This window comes from Amphiura filiformis, chromosome 6, assembly GCF_039555335.1.
Source record: "Amphiura filiformis chromosome 6, Afil_fr2py, whole genome shotgun sequence".
Taxonomy (NCBI): domain Eukaryota; kingdom Metazoa; phylum Echinodermata; class Ophiuroidea; order Amphilepidida; family Amphiuridae; genus Amphiura; species Amphiura filiformis.
Genome location: NC_092633.1, coordinates 31,994,313 through 32,014,554, shown reverse-complemented (window position 1 = coordinate 32,014,554; position 20,242 = coordinate 31,994,313). Strand labels below are relative to the sequence as shown.

Genomic DNA, 20,242 nt, shown 5'->3' with positions numbered 1-20,242 from the left:
TCTTATTTTTTTTAAACAATCTATCAGAACATACCATTAGTATTAATGAGATCAGCACTTTGAGATTGGTTTATATGGTTCTTTATCAATCACTTTAAGTAGTATAAGCTGGAATAATGAGGTAAAATGAAGGAAACCCACAATCTTGGCTGCAGTGTTCCAGGGGAGTTTAATATGTTATTAAAACATTAATTCAAAATTACTCTTTTGTCCTACAAGCAGTCAATGAATTTGGCTGCTTCCAATCAGGTATAAAGTTGGCAATTGTGTAAACATTACACATACTCCAAAAAATCAGGTTTGAAAAAAAAAACCCACACCAATAAATGGTTTGATTATTTGATACATTTTGCAAAAAAATAATCGAACAGACATGGTCAGACTTTCCAATGAAAGAAATGACCTACATAGCTTAGTACGTAGGTAGGATTAATTTATCTTTTTACATGTTAAGAATTTCAAATAGTTAACACACTCTATTAAGTTGCTCCGGTGATTATTCAGACAAGTTTTGATAATTACTTTTAAAAGAGTGGTAAAGCCTGCTACAAATCAGACCACTGGGGATCACAGGCGTCAATTTGCCTTTATATATTTTTTGATGAACAAAAATTGTTATTATCATGAAATTACTAAGTTCAGCAGTTTGAATTTAAAAATTTGAATATATTACTGGATAAATCCTTTATGAGTGAATGCAGTGACTGAAATAATGAGGTAAAATGGTACTAGAAAATCTGTATTAACTATCTTGGCCGCTAACAATAATTATACTCCGTTCGTCCTACAACACAATAAAAAATTTGGCTGATTGCAATCAGGTATAATTTGGCAAATGTGTGATCATTACAAATATGTCAAAAATCAGGTTTGAAAAAAAAAATCATTTTAAAAGATCGTACCTTATGGCTTTAAAGTAAACATTACAGTAACACTTAAACTATCACAAAAACCTATCATGCATTTAAATAGGTACACCCTGTTCTCGGGTTACTGAAGCTTATAGTAATTGGACCTGATCGAAATGTTGGCCCTTGATAAAATAATACATACAATCAATTGTTATTAAAATTTATTGAAATTTATGTGTATTTTTTCCCGTTTTATCCGTAGGTTTTGCTGGATATACGTGCTACGCTGAACAGTTATTTTACATGTAAGTAGCATATTCTTTACTTTATACCATTTCCTAATCGTGAAAGGCCGTTTTCATATTATTTTTGAGTACACATATGTTAAGCGTATTTGCAGCAGTCTTAATGCACTTTACAACACGGAACACTCAGTAATACTTAATATAAAAATACAAAATGATAAAGAACCCTGGAGGATCGAAATTGCAAGGGCATCGACTCAAAATGTACAGCAAAGAAAAAAATATATTCCGGGCAACTGGCTCCCGAGTTGAATGAAAAATAACAAGCATTTGTTGATACGTTGGAGTTAAAATAACTCATGCGTGAGCTTACATGACATCAAAATGCAATAAATGTAATATAAAATATAAAAAATACAACCCGATTAAATAACCCGGAGGAAAAGAGTTACTGAAGTACGTGTTTGTAGCGCCTCGGATCAGTCTACCTGATCGAATCCACTATCAAAATCACTGACTACTGAAATTGTACCTGAAATTTGAAGGCTTTATTTAAAAACTTGAAGACCGATGCTTTCTTTAACTTTATACTCCTTGGAATATATTTTATGTAGATTTTTAAATATCACCTTGAAATTTAAAAGTATAATTTTTTTAATTATGCAATATGGAAATGACTTAGCATCAACGCAGAGAAAGTGTCAGTATATGGTTTCAGTGACTTAATAGTAATTGACATGGATGATATTGAAATTTTGTTTCACTTTGTTGATATTAGGTAATATTTTGCTCATGCATAATGCGCAAGTTCTTCTTGAAGAATAGTTGTTCTTGAAGAATAATTGACAAATTTTTTATAGAAACAAACCCCTGAATTAACACCTTCGATTGATTAAAAACAACAGAAGAACAATTGCAGAGAGCAAAAGTAGCGACAAAATGAGATATAGAATGGTGCAACAACAGCAATAAAGGAAGAAGAGAGTAAGAAAATAATGAAAGAATTTTTATCAACATATTTTCTTTCTGATATTAGCGTGTCTCATCAACAATTATAATATGATCAAAAAGTCATCATTTTACAATCAAAACGCATTCAAATAAATACAAACAAAACTAGAATTGGCAGAGAAGTTGTGGAAATAACTATATAAATTTTCATTTTAAATAGAATCGACACAAACCCATTAGGTCTATATCCACTACGTCCAATAATCATTTGGTCCTATAACCATTTGGTCCGATAACCATTTGGTCCGATAACCATTTAGTCTAATAACCATCAAGTCTAAAACCATTTAGTCTAACAACCATTTAGTCTAATACCCATTTGGTCTATAACCAATAGGTCTAATAGCCATTTGGTCTAATACCCATTTGGTCTACAAACCATTTTAGTCTTACAAGCATTAGTTAATTGATAAATAGACGAAATTATATTAGACTAACTGGTTATTAGACCATACGAGTATTAGACCTAACAGTTATTAGACCAAACAGTTATTAGACCAAATGGTTATTGAAGAAATGTTAGACCAAATGGTTATTAGACTATATGGTTAGTAGACATACCGGTTATTAGACCAAACAATATTAGACTAAATAGACATTAGACTATATGATTATTAGACTAACTGGCAATTAGTCTTTCTGGTAATAGACCAATTGAATATAGACTAAATGGGAATTAGACGAAATGGTATTAGACCAAATGGCAATAGACCGTTTTAAGTCATTTTGGTAAAACTTCGTGCAAAGCCAAACACGTCGTCCAAGTCTTGACTGACTAGCTAACAAGTTATAGCTCAAAGCCCTTCCTTGAATATAGATTTGAACAATCAATATATTCTTAAGTGCCACATCTTATACGGAAATGTCGAATCTAATGTAACTTTCCATCTCAGGGGATATTTTCCTTTCATGTAAGTTAGAATTATGAAGCTCTCGGTTTCTATAGAATTTGGGGAGGCTACACTAAGAGTGACAAAACATATTAGAAAACGCCGGCAGAATTTGGGCGTGTTTGGTTGATGGGGCCTGGAAGGCAAGAGAATTACTTTTGCGCTATTTTGAGATGAGCTATGACAGTTGTCAAGCCAGGAGTTTATCTTATCCATTGTTAATAGTTCTTGGTGTTGCCTTAGGAGTGCTATTGAAGTAAGAAATATTATCAGGAGGTTGGCTGCCTGGAGTTGAAAGATATCCTTGTGGACAATAAGGCAGCAAATCGTGGCTTATCTGTATCTTCGAGCAAATACAAGTGGGTCATGAAGATGATCCGATATAATTGTACGTTGCAGACACACCGTAAATATGTTGGTGTGTGAGTTAGCTACTTTCACAAGTTATGGTAGTGAATATTAACTATTTATCGAAGGTGAAATTTTGCCTACCCTCAGCGCTTAACCAAAGTTGTACTTTTCATATTGCACTCAAGAACTAGACTGTTATATATGATGATACAACTCTCAATACAGGGTGTCCCAGAATGATTCGTACCATTTTTTCTACAGATTTCTGTCTTAATTAAATAAGATATATTAGCACGATCAGAGTGATGAATTTTCAATTTCAGAGTATATAGAGTATATAATCAATAGAAGAGTAACCTCTGGTCTTTATTTTATACACAAGAATATTTGTTTAAGCCCTTTTGCTGACGGAATTTAAAACTAGCACAAGCAAGACTTTTGTTATCACAGTTGAACGTGAGGTAAGTCTTAAAACCTGGTATGTCTGGGGAAATTTACTACGTCCACACACAATAGTAGATTGAGGCGGATGTCGGCACATGTTTATTGTACTTCTTATTTATGCCTGGGAACAAATGTAATAAATGTAACAAAGTCAGAATTGGAAGATGTCGTAAATACTGTAAGATGAACTTTGCTATCCCTGGGATTCTATCTTATTTGGTTTCCTGAAAATGACAAGGAAAAATATATCTCGGGGCTTTTGATATTTGTTGCTTGCTATCGACTTGTTAACAACTTAATAGTCTGCATGTATATATCAAAGGAAAGTGTTTCCTACATTGTCATTGTGATAAAGTACATTTGAATTATTCATAATCGTTAATCAAAAAGTAATGCCCCTTGATTTATTAAAACGATTGTAATTATGTACCTACTAATATATCCACTCATGAGCCCATACGCCGCGATAACAGTCTTATTCATGCGTGTTTTGTCTTATTGTTACTACGTCGAAGTCATATCTCGCTGATCTGTTGATGCCTTTAACCGATCAGTTCAAATATCTTAACAGATGTATAAACTGATCGCCATGCTCTTACGCCAAATTACAGCATTTAGAATCACTTGCCAAAACAGTTTTTATTTTGTCAAAACAGGTACTTTGAAGAATGACCTTCGGTCCCGTGATTGGTTAATGTAGTTGAAAGTACATCATGTTTTTTTAATTGTCACTCGAAGGCAGGCCTAAAGGGAGCAAAGCGAGATATATATGACCTTTTGTTGGAAGATGCAAAAACTGATTATACCACAGATCCCAGATCTCGAACTGTGCCTCTAAACAGCTGTTCCGTACAATTGATAATATATTATGTGGCTTGAGGGGCCAATTCAGTTCTACCTTCTTGAGGATGCTAATTTCTTAAAGAGTGATTTAGACAATCCTCGTTTTGACAGTCTTCCAACATCTCTTTAAGCTGTCTGCACCACAAAGTTGTATGAATATCACTAGCTTTCTTAGAATGATATCAGAAAGCTGATATTGGACATGCCACCGAAATCCTGCTGTTGGACCCATTGCCTACCTGGCTACTCAAACGCTGTATTGATGAACTATCACAAAGATCCTCAGGAATCTGTTATGGGGTCACCAATCTTCATTTTGTATACAACCCCATTTTTATTGATATTTCCAGAAACACAAACTACTTTTTTTTGTAAGATCTCGTGTTTTGATTTCAATGTTTTGAATTAATTTTTAAAGTGAATAGTAATTTCCAAAATATACGACCCATCTCATAAGGCAGTGATTGGTCAATGTACGTTAGCGAAAAGGCGACAAGTAGTATATATCGATTAAAGGCCCATTCACTGATTTACTCATTCGGACGGTTGTAAAAAAATCAGATTTTGGTACTTTTGTCATTGTAATATAGATGTGCTAACTTAGCCTGCTAGAGGTTCAGCTGAAAGCCGTGCATTTAAGAGAAAGTAAGACAATTTGTATGAATCTGTAATTTATATTATACTGACAGTATATAAATTAGCTACATGTATTTGAATGGAGCTTCATCAATACTGCTGTTTTCTTTGTTGTTTGCCAACTTTTTCACTTGTCACTTGTCACTTTTTAATCTCTTTGTCACGAGCGGTCAAACTCCGGGTTGCTGCACTATCTGATGCAACAGGCAACAATTATGTGTAAAAAGTGATTAATATATTTTACGATGTATATACATTGTCACGATATCTAATGTTGTTGAGTTTTGTTTATTGCTCTGATATAATAACTCAGCAGCTGGTATATATAAGCACTGACTGGTTTAATGCAGTGAAATGACTATTATAGTCGCTCGAATTCTAACTTTTTGTAACTGAAAACGACAATTGCCGCAGTACCGGTGATTCATCCGTCGGCTCGACGCTCTTGAACAGTGGAATATGGTATCAAAGCATATGAACTAGCAATTGAGGGTGAACATATGATTGGTTAGAAATGATTAGTTCTCAAAGAAGTTGTTATATTAACATTCTGTCACTGAGAACAGTTTTTTGCCTATTGTAAGAATTGTATAATCATCTAGTTCTGGTATATAAAGCAAACCGCTTGACAGAGTTTTTTGAATGATTGTAAAAGACACAAGGGTAGACTTTGCAAGATAAAAAGTGTAAAGAAATTAGTGTACAAAATAGGATCGTGATCAAAATTAATGACATAAAGTTTTTTTTTAAATGTACTCTAAACGCAGCGATGTATATCATTATCTCTTTCTTAGCGGGTGAATAGAAACAAATATCTACGACACGATTCATTCTACGTTAGATCAAAAATAATATAAATAATAAGTATCGTACTGAAGTATTTATCCATATTTCATTCATTAAATTCATTGCAAAAAGAACTAGTTCTGTAACTTTCTGGAATCGAAATATGCACTTTTAAGTTGACAACGCGACCCAGGTATTGACAAATAATTTAGCAGGTAATTATCAATAGCATGACAAGTTGACACCTTCTGACACTTTGTGATTGATGAGGTCTCTGACATATTTGGGCTAAAGTTATACATTATTAGTTAAATAATTATTTATACTTATATATCATATTACAGGTTCTCTGCAATACAACGTCATGTCTGAGAAGAGCATATTCACTTTCCTTTGTAGTTTTGCAAAACATTAACTGATTCTAGTATTCTTTAAAAGGTGTTATTACAATTAAAAATAAGCAACAGAAAGTTCATTTTAGGCTGACTACGGTCCATGACGATAGGCCATAATTATCTCTTATAGGTTTATATTTCTGAGTGCTGTTAAATTGTCTATGTAAAACTTACTTAAGCCACTCTCAATGAAATAACTATTCAACAACAATAATGTTGAATTGTCCTTACGGAGAGAGATATCGGTGATGGTCACAAGGTCATGCATAGATAAGCGTATATACAAAACCGAGAAGCGAGTCAAAAAGTACCTCAGTCGATCTGTCCGATTCTCTAAACTAAAGCAATCGTGGCGAGGTCACCAGTTGACCGGTACATAATGAAAATACAACATCAGTGGTATCACTTAAACTAACATCTCGTTTAACTTAAGCTTAGGGGCAATGAAAACAGACAAAATTAGGGAACAAATTTGTTTCACATTAGTACTTGCATTTTAAAGGAGGATTTCGTGATCATAGCATCCTCTTTTTATGAAATTTTTCAGTAGATAGCTACGAAAAAAGCTTATTCCCAAAATTCAGTTGATTCCGATTTTGCGTTTGCGAGTTATGTATGATTATGTGTACTACACTGCTCCATAGGCCACTGGTATACCAGAACGAAATTCAAATATGACGATATTTTTGACATTATTTTTCTTGCCGAAGTCAGATTTTCCGGGCGCAGTATTTTCTAGTTCTGTAACTGTCTGGAATCGGAATATACACTTTTAAGCTGACAACACGACTTAACTATTAACAAATACTTGAGCAGCTAATTATCAATAGCATGAGGTTGGCACCTTCTGACACTTTGTGATTGATGAGGTCTCTGACATTATTTGGGCTAAAGTTATACATTATTAGTTAAATAATTATTTATACCTTGGTTGATCATATCACATGTCATGTCTTAGAACTTAGAACATAATTATTCAAGTAACTTTGTAGTTTTGCAAAATATTAATTGCTTTTAGTATTCAATATTGTATCAATAATTTGACATTACTTTTCATGCCGATGTCAGAGTTTCCGGGCGCAGTATTTATTTTTTAATATAGCCCTTATTTTGATTGTGGTTTGATTATTTACATTTTCCAAAACAATAATCGAACAGACATGGTCAGAATTTCCAATGGAGGAAATAACCTACATAGCTTAGTACGTATGTAGGATTAATTTCTCTTTTTACATGTTAAGAATTTCAAAGAGCTGACGCACTCTATTCCGTTGCTCCGGTGGCTGTCTAGACAATTTTTGATAATTACTTTTAAAAGAGGGATAAAGCCTGCTACAAATCAGGTCACTGGGGATCATTATATTTTTACATATTTAATGACAGGAAATTGTTATCATTATGAATTTAATACTTAGTACTAGTTCCGCAGTTTTTACATTTGAACATTTTACTGGGTAAGTTTTGCATGAGTGAATTTAAGGGACCATGTTATTCATGTCGCGTACACAGCCCAATATTTTCGGGTCCCTGGAGAAGAGGTGCAGAAAGGTCCTGTTTAAATGAATATATGCAATATTGTCTTAAGGAATCAGATAGCAACGTTAGCACAGTATTTTTGTGGCACCTGAGAGCACATCAGACACACCAAATTGCATTCCGAAGTAAACTTTATCAATCTAATGATATGTATTTAATATGTACTTAATGTAGCTGGAAAACCGTCAATTATTGGAATATGTTGACGTTCGTATTGAAGATATACATTGTTTTTCAAATCATTAGATTTATAAAGTTTATTCGAGGACTGTTGAATGTCAAAAATATAAATTTTAATAATTTGCCATAAAATTATTATTGTATCGTGAATTTCAAAATATTAAAATTATTTGACATTCTTCGTACTGATGTGTGAATTTGATGTGTCTGATGTGCTCTCATGTTCCACAAAAATATCGTGCAAACGTTGCTATCCGATCCCTTAAGTAAACTGACTCGCTTATTATGAGTCTGTGTTAATTAGAACGTAGCAGTTATAAACGAATGTTATATATGCTTTTTTCATTTGAACCCTTCAACGTCCAGAGAACCTGAAACAAAAACGGCATTTGTATGGTGTTTTTAATAATAACTTTTGATCAAAACAACACGAGTAAAGTGATATAGTAGGAATCAAAAACTACAGAGTCATTTAATATGGTTGAAGAATAACAGTTATTTTAATGGAATTTGTAATAACGGCTTGTTTCTATTTATAAATGCTATATGACACGAACAAGGCATGCAGGTTTTAGTTTTATCATTTTACACACTTCGGAATTGAGATAAACCTGGTGCAAGGCGTTGGCTCATACAAACCGAGTCATATTATCTTTTAAACAAAACCAATTCATATCATTTTTTAATAACAGCGATTCCTCTTATTTCTGTTAAATATTCTGTCAGAAAATACTATTAGTATTAATGAGATCAGCGCTTTGAGATTTGTCTCTAAAGCTGTTTATATATCACTTTTAGTATTATATAATAGTTAATATTAATATTACAGACTTGACATTTAGTATGGAATATTTTTTCGCAAAACTCCAAGACTGGTCTGGTAGGGGTCTGCATAAACCGCACTGGATGAATATTAATTGGGATGTGTCGGGAGATGGTGTAAAGTAATTTTTTAACAGAAAATGTGCTTTCCATTAGTTTAAATTATGATTCTCATGATGTTGTGATTTACCCTAAAATGGCGGATTTATGTAGGCTGAATTTGAATTTTGTGGGGGTTAAAATTTTTGAATTTGAGCAACATTATTCTGATAATATCAAGTTTATTGAGGTTTGAGGTGATATTGACTGAACCTAAATACTAATAAGTGTTCGTCAAAACTGAAATGCATTTGTAATCTACCAGAAAGTGGGAGGAGCTTTAAAAATATGGCTCTGAAAAGTGGTACGCACTCAGATATTTTGAATGGCCGCCTGGGGCCAAATGTTATAAACTTACTGTACACAAAGAAAGAGCGAGAATTCATTGGACAACCAAGAATCCGCGCAGTTAATTTGTACCTTAAGTTTATAACATTTGACCTCAGGGAGGCCATTCAAACTTTCAGAGTACGTACCATTTTTAAAAGCCATATTTTAAGCTCCTCCCCTGTTCAAAAAATTGATACATTGCAAGTGTATTTCAACTGTGATTAATGCCAACTGCTGACGAAGTTTAGGAAATATCACCTCAAACCCCTATAAATTTGATAATAACAGAACAATGTTGCATAAAGTCCGGAATTGTGTGCACCACCAAGCTCAAATTCAACCTCCCTAAATCCGCCATTTTAGGCAGATTCGCTACATTATGAGAACCATAATGTTAACTCATGTAAAGCACATTTTCGATCAAACAATTATTTTACACCAACCCCCGACACACCCCCAACGTGGTGTTTATGCAATCCCCTCCCAGACCAGTCTTGATATTTTTCGAAAAAATATTGCATACTAAATGTCAAGTCTGTATATATCCAAAGCACCGATGTACGTTGTGGCAAATCTAGATGTTCCATATATCAAAACAAAAACCATATACGATTTCGTTAAAATTTTAATTTTATTAGATTTTGCACAACAACAAAAAATAATAATAATATTCGGTCATTTTAACCTGAAATAATAAACTGTGGTGTCTTAGGATACATACATAGCTTAGTACGTAGGTAGGATTAATTTTAGGATACATACATAGCTTAGTATAATATATAGTTAATCAAAACAGCTGAAGATAGTGCTCGATACTATTAGATAGTAGAGCTTGTAATAAAATACATAAAACAGCGTAATTATGTTATAACAGCATGATTTAGTACGTAGGTAGGATTAATTTTTCTTTTTACATGTTAAGAATTTCAAATAGTTGACGCACTCTATTACGTTGCTCCGGTGGTTGTCTAGACAATGTTTGATAATTACTTTTAAAAGAGGGATAAAGCCTGCTACAAATCAGGCCACTGGGGATCATTTTATTTTTACATATTTAATGAACAGAAATTGTTATCATCATGAAATTACTTAGTACTAATTCAGCAGTTCTTAAATTTGAATATTTGACTGGGTATTTCTGTATGAGTGAATGCAGGGACTGGTTAAGTGACTATGTTATTCATGTCGCGTACACAGCCCAATATTTTCGGGTCCCTGGATAGGAGGAGCAAAAAGGTCCTATATACCATGTATACCATATTTATATTTATATTTATATATGCAATAATGTCTTTAAATGGGGCGATTGAAATTTCATCTTTCCCAGGAAAATAAGACAGCAGGCCAGACCATGGCCAGACAGTAACATGAGTTGGTTAATTTCACCTTGAAGGCATTAATAGTCTTGCAAATATGGGCTTACTTTCCCCTGGGCCATCCAATGTGCCATGAACTAGTAGGACAACATCTATTGGTCAGCGCTCATTTCCATATATCTGTTGTTTCTTGCTGCCGCTTTAAGTAAACTGACTTGCTTATTATGATTTGGTGGTAATTAGAACGTAGAAGTTATACACGAATGATATGTTTTTAATTAGAACCCTTCAACAACTAAAGAACCTGAAATGGTGTTTTTAATAATAACTTTGATCAAAGCAGAAAATACCACGAGTAAAGTGATATAGTAGGAATCAAAAACTACAGAGTCATTTAATATGGTTGAATAATAACAGTTGTTTTAATGGAATTTGTAATAACTGCTTGTTTCTATTTATAAATGCTATATGACACGAACAAGGCATGCAGATTTTAGTTTTATCATTTTACACACTTCGGAATTGAGAAAAACGTGGTACATGGCGTTGGCTCATACAAACGTCTTTAAACCAATTCATATTATTTTTTAAACAAACCCGATTCATATCACTTTTTAAACAAAACCAATTCATATTTAGTTTTTTAATAAACCCGATTCGTCTTATTTTTTGAACATTCTGTCAGAAAATACCATTAGTATCAGCATTTTTAGGTTTGTTTCTATGGCTCTTTATATATTAGTATAAACTGAAATAATGAGGTTATATGAAGGAAACCCCACTATCTTGGCCGCTTAACTGCAGTGGTTTTTTTTTTGGGGGGGGTGATGTGTTCTTAAAACATTGATTAAATATAATTACTCTGTTGTCCTACAAGCAGTCAATGAATTTGGCTGCTTCCAATCAGGTACAAGTTGGCAATTGTGTAAACATTACAAATATCCAAAAAAATCAGGTTTAATAAAAAACACCCCAAAAACATGGTTTGCTTGTTCGATAAATATTCCAATACAATAATCGAACAGACATGGTCAGAATTTCCAACGGAGGAAATAAACTAGATAGCCTAGTACGTAGGTAGGATTAATTTCTCTTTTTATATGTTAAGAATTTCATATACTTGACACATTCTATTACGTTACTCCGGTGGCTGCCTAGACACTTTTTGTTAATTACTTTTAAAAGAGGGATAAAGCCTGCTACAAATCAGACCACTGGGGATCATTTTATTTTTACATATTTAATGAACAGATATTGTTATGATCATAGTTCAGCAGTTCTTAAATTTGAATTACTGGGTAAATTGTGTATGAGTGAATGCAGTGACTGATTAAGTAAATATCAATATGTTATTCATGTCGTGTACACAGCCCAATATTTTCGGGTCCCTGGATAGGAGGAGCAAAAAGGTCCTATATATCATATTTAAATTAATGTTATGCAATAATGTCTAAAATGGAGAGATTGAAATTTCATCTTTCCCATGAAAATAAGACAGCAGGCCAGACTATGGCGAGACGGGCGGTCATGAGTTGGTTTATTTCACCTTGAAGGCATTAATAGACTTGCTTACTTTCCCCTGGGCCATCCAATGTGCCATGAACTAGTAGGACAACATCTACTGGGCAGTTTATCATTTCCATATCTGTTGTTCATGTTGTTTCTAGCTGCCGCTTTAAGTAAACTGACTTGCTTTAATACTATGATTCTGTGTTAACTAGAACGTAGAAGTTACAAACAAATGTTGTATATGGTTTTCATTTGAACCCTTCAACGTCTAGAGAACCTGAAACAAAAACAGTATTTGTATGGTGTTTTTAATAATAACTTTCATCAAAACAGAAAATACCACGAGTAAAGTGATATAGTAGGAATCAAAAACTCCAGAGTCATTTAATATGGTTGAATAATAACAGTTGTTTTAATGGAATTTGTAATAACAGCTTGTTTCTATTTATAAATGCTATATGACACGAACAAGGCATGCAGATTTTAGTATTATCATTTTACACACTTCGGGATTTCGAAAAACCTAGTGCAAGGCGTTAACTCATACAAACGTCTTTAAGGGTAGACGAGGTATTGTTGGTCGAAGCAACCTAAAAAATCGATTTTCATTATCTAGATCAATATATTATTGAAAATTAACACCTTGATGTTTTGCAAAAGTTTATTCTACAAATCGTATACTTTGCAAACTTGCTTAATTTATTGTTGTTAATGAGTTATGTACGTTTTACAAAAGTGTTGTTGTTTCAGCCCTCATTACAACGTAACTCAAGAACCGCAGCACCTATAAAAGTATATCTGTGATATTTTAATTCTTCTACACGCTCGCTATGAATTGAGCAATACATTTTTTGCCAAAGCTTACTACTTTTAGTAAGATGCTATGAACTACCAAATCACAACAGTTTAAAATAATGAATAACCTTAAACCGAGTCATATTATCTTTTAAACAAAATCAATTCATATCATTTTTTAAACAAAACCAATTCATATTATTTTTTTAATAAAACCGATTCGTCTTATTTTTTAAACATTCTATCAGAAATAATGAGGTAAAATGAAGGAAACCCACAATCTTGGCTGCAGTGTTCCAGGGCTGTTTAATATGTTATTAAAACATTAATTCAATATAAATGTTTTATCCTACAAACAGTCAATGAATTTGGCTGCTTCCAATCAGGAATAAGTTGGCAATTGTGTAAACATTACAAATATTCCAAAAAATCAGGTTTGAAAAAAAAAACCCACACACACCAATAAATGGTTTGATTATTTGATACATTTTGCAAAACAATAATCGAACAGTCATGGTCAGACTTTCCAATGAAGGAAATGACCTACATAGCTTAGTACGTAGGTAGGATTAATTTTTCTTTTTACATGTTAAGAATTTCAAATAGTTGACACACTCTATTAAGTTGCTCCGGGCACTGGGGATCACAGGCGTCAATTTGCCTTTATATATTTTTTGATGAACAAAAATTGTTGTTATCATGAAATTAATACGAAGTACTAGTTCAACAGGTCTTAAATTTGAATATATTACTGGATAAATCCTGTATGAGTGAATGCAGTGACTGAAATAATGAAGTAAAAATCTTGGCCGCTAAACTGTGGTGTCTTATTAAAATATTTTAATATTCATGATATTACTCCGTTCGTCCTACAACACAATGAATTTGGCTGATTGCAATCAGGTATAAGTTGGTAAATGTGAAAACATTACAAATATGTCAAAAAATCAGGTGTACAAAAATCATTTTAAAGATCCTACCTTATGGCTTTAAAGTAAACATTACATTAACATTTAAACTATCATAAAAACCTATCATGCATTTAAATAGGTACACCTTGTTCTTGGGGTACTGAAGCTTATAGTAATTGGACCTGATCGAAATGTTGGCCCTTGATAACATAATACATAAAATCAATTGCTATTAAAATTTATTGAAATTTATGTGTATTTCTTTCCGTTTTATCCGTAGGTTTTGCTGGATATAGGTGCTACGCTGAACAGTTTTTTTACATGTAAGTAGCCCATTCTTTACTTTATACCGTTTCCTAATCGTCAAAGGCCGTTTTGATATTGTCCTTGATTACACGTACATATGTTAAGCGTATTTGCAGCAGTCTTAATGCACTTTACATCACGAAACACTCAGTAATACTTAATATAAAAATACAAAATGATAAAGAACCCTGGAGGATCGGAATTGCAAGGGCATCGACTCAAAATGTACAGCAAAGAAAAAAATATATTCCGGGCAACTGGCTCCCAAGTTGAATGAAAAATAACAAGCATTTGTTGATACGTTGGAGTTAAAATAACTCATGCGTGAGCTTACATGACATCAAAATGCAATAAATGTAATATAAAATATAAAAGATACAACCCGATGAAATAACCCGGAGGAAAAGAGTTACTAAAGTACGTGTTTGTAGCGCCTGGCATCAGTCTACCTGATCGAATCCACTATCAAAGTCACTGACTACTGAAATTTTACCTGAAATTTGAAGGCTTTATTTAAAAACTTGAAGACCGATGCTTTATTTAACTTTATACTCCTTGGAATATATTTTATGTAGATTTTGAATATCACCTTGAAATTTAAAAGTATAATGTCTTAAAATTATGCAATATGGAAATGACTTAGCATCAACGCAGAGAAAGTGTCAGTATATGGTTTCAGTGACTTAATAATAATTGACATGGATGATATTGAAATTTTCTTTCACTTTGTTGATATTAGGTAATATTTTGCTCATGTATAATGCGCAAGTTAATATATAGAAGAATAATTGACAAACAAACTTTTTAAAGAAACAAACCCCTGAATTAACACCTTCGATTGATTAAAAACAACAGAAAAACAATTGCAGAGAGCAAAAGAAGCAATAAAATGAGATATAGCAACAGCAACAACAGAAAAAAGTTAGAAAATAATGAAAGAAATAAAGAAACAAACAAACAAACAAAAATAACTATATATTTAAATTTTCATTTTAAATAGGATCGACACGTTTTAAGTAATTTGGTAAAACTGCGTGCAAAACCAAACACGTCGTCCAAGTCTTGACTGACTAGCTAACAAGTTATAGCTCAAAGCCCTTCCTTGAATATAGATTTGAACAATCAATATATTCTTAAGTGCCACATCTTGTAAGGAAATGTCGAATCTAATGTAACTTTCCATCTCAGGGGATATTTTCCTTTCTTATAAGTTAAAATTGTGTAGATCTCGATTTCTATAGACATTGGGAATGCTATATTCAGAGTGACAAAACATATTAGAATACGCCGACAGAATTTGGGCGTGTATGGTTCAGTTCAGTTCAGTTCAGTTTATTTCATCCATTCAAAATACATGTTAACATAATACAGAATAATATTTTCTTGTATAAAACAGTGTGGAACATTTTAAATTATATGACAAAAGTATGAGAAACAGAGGATGAGGATGCCACCAAACGCACAGCGTGATGACGTGGCACCCTATACATAGTGTTTCAATTTTACAATAAGCAAAACAAAATTTAATACATTAGGAAAAAAAACACGAACAAAGACAAACAAGCCTTGTAAGTAGAGAAAATACAAGATTTACCAATGCAAAATTCAAAGTATACAATGCATATTAAATAAGAAATAATTTTATAACCAGTAGGCATATCTAGAATATTAAGTCATTTTAGGCAATTTCCAAAATATTACATGAAAAAGATGTATTGTAAATGTAACAAGTATTGGATATAGGCCTACAACCTTGAAAACAAAACATGTATGCATGAGCAAATCAGAGGCCTAAATCCAACATTTACATGTGAATTTGTAAAAAGGCTAGTACCTACAAAGTTGATGGGGCCTGGAAGGCAAGAGCATTACTTTTGTGATATTTTGAGATGAGCTATGACAGTTGTCAAGCCAGGAGTTTATCTTATCCATTGTTAATAGTTATTGGTGTTACCTTATGAACGCAACTAAAGTACGAAATATTATCAGGGGGTTGGCTGCCTGGGGTTTAACGATATTCCTTGTGGACAATGAGTGGTGGCTTTTCTTTATCTTTCAGTAAATACAAGTGGGTCATGAAAATGATCCGATATAATTGTACGTTATAGACACACATTAAGGCAACTGTAAACTATGTTGGCGGTGACTTAGCTACTTTCTCGGAGTCATGGTTGTGAATATTAATCATTTATTGAATATGAAATTTTGCTTATCCTTACAGTCACCTACCTGGACAACCGATTCTTTAGAAATGCTTAGTCGCGCTAAAAGTCGATCGATACATGTTAAAATCAGCACAATTCAGAGATACACCTTTTGCTATGAAATTAATTTTCTCGGTCAAATATAAAGCAATATTTTTTTTCTTCAGTAATGTCAGTTAAAAACTTGGTGCTTGATATACATTTTTTTAAAATCCTGGTGTTAAAATTAAGCATCAAATTGTATCTTTTAGTGTGATATTTTTGATTTTTATAGGCCTTGAGTTCGCCTGCGAGCTTCTTCCGGAATTGTTTTTTTAGCGTCTCAAACTAATATAGTTTGCTAAAGAAGATATTTCCCACCTCTGTAAAGCACATCGTGTGGGTCTATATATTATAGTTTTGTCAGAATTTCCGTTTTTATTTTACCCTTTTTCCCTTCATGCTCTGAAAATGTCAAACTCGGTCCTTTTATCTCGTGCGCAACCAGCAGAAATAGTCGATATTTTCATTGTTGTCATCCAGGGCAATTTTCCATTGAAAAGCAAAGATCATGAAGATTGCCCGACTAGCGATTTGGTAGCCCAAATCCCCAATTGGGTTTTCTGGTAAATGAGGTGAATTTTAAAAATTTGCTCCCGTGATAGCCTGCAATTTCAATTTATATGGATTCCATGATTATGAAAAACATTTTGTCTGTCTGTGTGTTTGTTTACCTACAACCATGGCCAAAATGTGTTGGGACACTTATGGAAAACGTACACTATAGTATGACCTTATTTCCGTTATTATTAACGTGATAAAGTGGAGGTTTCTTTGGTGTCAAGCCTAAACACTTTCCTAACACCCCAACCCTCCCCTTCCCCACCAATCAATGTTGGGTGCCACAAGGCTCGTGTGACCAAAAAGTCGAATTCAACATTGATCGGGGGAGTGGGGGCTTATTTACATTACCCTATCAAACCGTCCCAACACTTATGGCCAGCATTGTCTCTAAGGTACAAAAAATCTAATTTTAAAATGTGTGTTTTGGCCCATATCTCCTCAACCATAGCTTGGATTTTCATCAAATTTTACATGAAAACGGAGAAACTATTTATCTTTTCACTTATATAAAAATTATTGCATTTTCCTCATGTGATTTAGGGATACGGTCACGTTTTATACGCAATATCATGTATTTTACAGTGCGTTCTGAACATTATTAGCCTATGCCAACTACGTATTTTGCGTAAAATGACGTTTTATTTTGAAAGAGTAGTGATTTAATCACCAGAAATACATGATATTTGTTGACAGGAATTGATTGAAGTCTTTTAAAAGAGTGATTTTGGGAAAAAAATACTTAAAATTAAAAAAAAGGCTAATTTTTAGAAGAAAAAAACAAAACTTTAATCATTTTCATCGTTTGCATCAAAAACGTATGTGGTATTTGCAACGAGTATATCGTGTAAATATAATCATAGTCGGCAGGAGTAGGCTTAAATTACATTTTATGACTGAAATTTATTAAAGCGCTTTCAAAGAAACTTATAGTAAGTATAGAAAGTAAAATATAGGTAGACATACAGAAAAAAAGAAGGACGGACATTGGCAAAAATTAATAGAACGACGAATATAATATGATGAAGGATATTGTAAAATAATAACAAAAAAGAAAAGAAAAAGAAATCTAAATAAATTCAGGGGCTCGACCCCGTGTCCACTGCGCCTGTGGCAGATGCCGTATCCATTGCGCCACAGAGCTGTGTAACTTCAACAGGCTTAAACTATAATATAATGCTATTCAACATGCATATATACGCTCTACACACGATATACAGTCCAAAAAATACATTTTTACGGCATTTGTTTCATTAACTGAATATTTATCATATAGCAGGTGTTGGCTGACATTGTGCTCCACATTTAGTTCAGTTTTGTCCGGGATAAATGACTACGGACAAAATCGGACGGTATACACGTCTTTAAAGAGTAAAGAATTTTAATATAATATTACTTTTTTTTCTTTTTACAAACGTGTATATCGTTCGTTTTTGTTCCAAAATCATTTTACCCCGGCCCAAAACTGAAATATATGTGGAGCACAAATGTCAGCCAACACCTGCTATATGATAAATATTCAGTTAATGAAACAAATGCCGTAAAAGTGTGATTTGTTTGACTGTTTATCGTCCGTAGAGCGTATATTTATATACATGCATCTTGAATAGCATTATATTACAGTTTAAGCCTGTTAAAGTAATACAGCTCTGTGGTGCAATGGATACGGCATCTGCCACAGGCACAGTGGACACGGGTTCGAGCCCCTGAATTTATTTATATATCTTTTTCTTTTCTTTTTTGTTATTATTTTACAATATCCTTCATCATATCATATTCGTCGTTCTATTAATTTTGCCAATGTCCGTCCTTCTTTTTTTTCTGTATTTTGTTGTTCATTTGTGGTAGACTGCGGTAAATTGGGAAAACAAGTGTGCATGGGTTCGATTCCTTTATTTGTTTTTTGATCACGAGATGTTGTGATAACTTTTATTTTCTTCTATAGCTGTAATGTAACATTTTAATTGGTGGAAACAATAATTTTCCATTTTAAAACCCAAGTTTTTGACAGTTAAAGTGACGAATAGTGAACTTAGACAGGGCCAAAATATCGTTTTAAGACATTTTAAGTGACCAGTCCCTAAATTTCAAATGTAGCCATCCAAAAATTTTTGGTAAAGCCACATGATAAGATCTCTAACTGCTCCAAATTTGGTGTCAATATCATATTTACTTTTTGAGTTATAAGCAAAAAACTGAAATTAGATGATTTTTTTTCAACTTTTCAAATACAACCATGGCCAAAATGTGTTGGGACACTTATGGAAAACGTACACTATAGTATGACCTTATTTCCGTTATTATTAACGTGATAAAGTGGAGGTTTCTTTGGTGTCAAGCCTAAACACTTTCCTAACACCCCAACCCTCCCCCTTCCCCACCAATCAATGTTGGGTGCCACAAGGCTCGTGTGACCAAAAAAGTCGAATTCAACATTGATCGGGGAGTGGGGGGCTTATTTACATTACCCTATCAAACCGTCCCAACACTTATGGCCAGCATTGTCTCTAAGGTACAAAAAATCTAATTTTAAAATGTGTGTTTTGGCCCATATCTCCTCAACCATAGCTTGGAGTTTCATCAAATTTTACATGAAAACGGAGAAACTATTTATCTTTTCACTTATATAAAAATTATTGCATTTTCCTCATGTGATTTAGGGATACGGTCACGTTTTATACGCAATATCATGTATTTTACAGTGCGTTCTGAACATTATTAGCCTATGCCAACTACGTATTTTGCGTAAAATGACGTTTTATTTTGAAAGAGTAGTGATTTAATCACCAGAAATACATGATATTTGTTGACAGGAATTGATTGAAGTCTTTTAAAAGAGTGATTTTGGGAAAAAATACTTAAAATTAAAAAAAGGCTAATTTTTAGAAGAAAAAAAACAAAACTTTAATCATTTTCATCGTTTGCATCAAAAACGTATGTGGTATTTGCAACGAGTATATCGTGTAAATATAATCATAGTCGGCAGGAGTAGGCTTAAATTACATTTTATGACTGAAATTTATTAAAGCGCTTTCAAAGATAGTAAGTATAGAAAGTAAAATATATAGTAAGTATAGAAAAAAAGAAGGACGGACATAAAATAATAGAAAAGATATTGTAAAAAAAGAAAAGAAAAAATCTACAGGACATTGTCTAAAATTGCATCATTGCGCCACAGAGCT

At 33.0% G+C, this 20,242-nt stretch overlaps 1 long non-coding RNA gene across 3 annotated transcripts in view; it reads left to right on the top strand.

Annotated features, from left to right (window-relative positions):
* The window catches only part of LOC140155281 (uncharacterized), a 245,989-nt gene that overhangs the window by 75,068 nt on the left and 150,679 nt on the right, over nt 1-20,242 (top strand). For 2 of the 3 annotated variants that reach the window (XR_011859367.1, XR_011859366.1), the window contains exon 2: nt 14,231-14,273. This is a non-coding gene — a long non-coding RNA (uncharacterized lncRNA). Of the gene's footprint in view, nt 1-1,113; nt 1,157-14,230; nt 14,274-20,242 lie in introns of all 3 variants that reach the window. The other variant, XR_011859368.1, reaches the window with a different exon arrangement.